The sequence below is a fragment of the Otolemur garnettii genome, unplaced genomic scaffold (assembly GCF_000181295.1).
Source record: "Otolemur garnettii isolate 467f Iridium unplaced genomic scaffold, OtoGar3 scaffold00153, whole genome shotgun sequence".
Classification (NCBI taxonomy): Eukaryota; Metazoa; Chordata; class Mammalia; order Primates; family Galagidae; genus Otolemur; species Otolemur garnettii.
Genome location: NW_003852548.1, coordinates 1,421,825 through 1,424,604, shown reverse-complemented (window position 1 = coordinate 1,424,604; position 2,780 = coordinate 1,421,825).

Sequence of the window (2,780 nt, the reverse complement as noted above, 5' to 3'; positions counted from 1 at the left end):
AAAAAAAAAAAAAAAAAGATACAAGAGATAATCTCTGAATACTACCAGAAACTTTATGCCCAGAAATTTGACAATGTGAAGGAAATGGATCAATATTTGGAATCACACCCTCTCCCTAGACTTAGCCCAGATGAAATAGATCTCCTGAACAGACAATTCTCAAGCAATGAGATCAAAGAAACAATAAAAAATCTCCCAACAACAAAAATGTCCTGGTCCGGAAGGTTTTACACCAGAATTCTATCAAACCTTCAAAGAAGAGCTTATCCCTATATGCAGAAATCATTCCAAAAAATTGAGGAGGAAGGAATGTTCTCCAAAACATTCTATGAAGCAAACATCACTCTGATACCAAAACCAGGAAAAGACCCAACTATAAAGGAGAATTTCAGGGCAGTGTCTGTGGCTCAAAGGAGTAGGGTGCCGGCCCCATATGCTGGAGGTGTCGGGTTCAAACCCAGCCCCGGTCAAAAACTGCAAAAAAAAGAGAATTTCAGACCAATTTCAGTAATGAATATTGATACAAAAATTCTCAACAAAATCCTAGCCAATAGATTACAACTTATTATCAAAAACCCTCTTCTTCACCTTTAAGCTCCCTTTTAACTCACCTCAAGCCCCTATAGCTCTATGCCAACCTAAACCAAAACACCTCAGCTTCTTCTGTAATACTGCTTGGCCTATGTATAAACTAGACAATGGCTCACAATGGCCTGAAAATGGTACCTTTGACCTTTCAGTCCTCACTGACCTTGACAGTTACTGTTGAGGACGGGGCAAGTGGTTGGAAATCCCCTACATCCAGGCCTTCCTCTTCCTCCAAAACGTTCGTTCTCTGTGTTTGTCTTGGGAACCCTCTCAAATTTTCCTTGCATGGGCCAAACCCGCCCTCCCCGAGCTCCCTGAATCTTCATTGTCTTCCTTCAACCCAGCAGACAACCCTCCCACTTCTGCCTCTCCACAACCCCCCCAACCTCCTCCATACCCACAGATTTTGACCCATACCCCTCTGTATCCCCCCCCCTTTAGCAGCATGTGGGCAAAAAGGAAAAGATGGAGTCTCTGGGTGGCAGGAAAGAAAACAAGGCAGACCTGGGCAGGGAAGGAAACATGGTGGACCCAACTTCCCCACCTCATATTAGATCTGGCCACACCTTTGGAGCTTCCATTTTTGGACCACCACAACCTCTATATGCCCTCTAAGAAGTTGTGGGAATGGAAGGTATTGTCAGGGTTCACATCCCCTTTTCTCTTTCAGACCTGTCCCACCATAAGTCAGAAATTAGGTTTGTTCGCCACAGATCCCACAGAATACTCTCAAGAATTTAGATATCTAACCTAATCATATGATCTGACCTGGCATGGTTTATATGTCCTCACTCACCCTAACTTTGGAAGAGAGAGAGTCTGGGCCCAGGTTCATGCCAAAGATCTACAGAAGATCTGTAGATCCTATAGACCAAACCCTGCCGGAAGGCGCAAGGGCTGTCCCCCAGGAAGACTCCAATTGGAATCACCAAACTAATGCTCCTGCGGTCCACCTCTGTAACCAAATGGTCCAGTGTCTCTTAGAAGGACTAAAGAAAGCTGACCATAGGCCATCAGTTATGACAAATTAAAAGAAATAACTCAGAAACAGGATGAAAATCCTGCCCATCTTAACAAAGCCCTCCAGCGGTATTCCACCCTACTGTTGGAGAGCAAAGAGGACAGACTCATTATCAACATGCATTTTATCTCAGTCTGCACCCAATATCCATAAAAAGCTCCAAAAATCCCCCCAGGGCCCTCAGACCCCTCACTGAGATCTCATTGACCTGGCCTTCAAAGTTTCCAATAACTGAGAAGAGGCCTCTAAGTGACAGCGTTTCTCAGAGATCCAGTTATTGGCTTCTGCCATTAGACAAACCCCAGCGACTTCTTAAAATTCCTCTGGGCAGTCCAAAAAAAAAAAAAGAAAAGAAAATCTTCCCTGGGACTGTGTTTCAAGTGCAGTAAACTAGACACTAGGCAAAACAATGTCCAAATCCAAACCCTTCCCCCAAGCTGGGTCCAGCCTGCGGAGGTCCTCACTGGAAGTCTGACTGCCCAGGTCCTTCTGAGGCTCTGGTTTACAGTCACTCCCAGGACCTGGCTGAATTCCTCAACCTTTTGGGCTTAGCCACATAAGAATGAGAGTTCCTGGAGAATCAGCAGGCCCCTTGGATGATCACAAGAACTGAGCTCTGGGTATTTTTGCTACTTGAAGGTAAGCCAGTCTTTTTTCTAATAGATACAGGGGCCACCGTCTCCACCTTGGCAATTATAAAGGTCCTTTAAAACAGAGATCTCAGTGGTGTGTGGAAATTTACTGCACCCTCATGTTACTCCACCCTTGTGGTGCTCACTCTCTGGGCACTCTTTCTCACATTCATTCCTTATTATTCCTTCATGCAGCATCCCCCTACTAGGTAGAGATAGCCTCTCAAGAATACAAGCATCCCTGACAATTCCCACTGGCTCCCATTTCTCACTACCCATCCTGCTTCTCTCCAACCCATTCCCATACAACCCCTCCATTTTCTCAATCCAACCTCCCTGTAGATCCCATTGTGTGGGATACTTCTCTTTCTTCTATGGCCTCCTGCCATGCACCCATTCTCATTGCTCTCTGACCTCAACATTCATATCCTTCCCTTAAACAATATCCAATTCCCAGGGCAGCCCTCAGGGGAGTTAAACCACTCAGCCTCAAACTCCTGTCAGCTGGTATTCTTTTTATTTATTTATTTTTTTTTTTT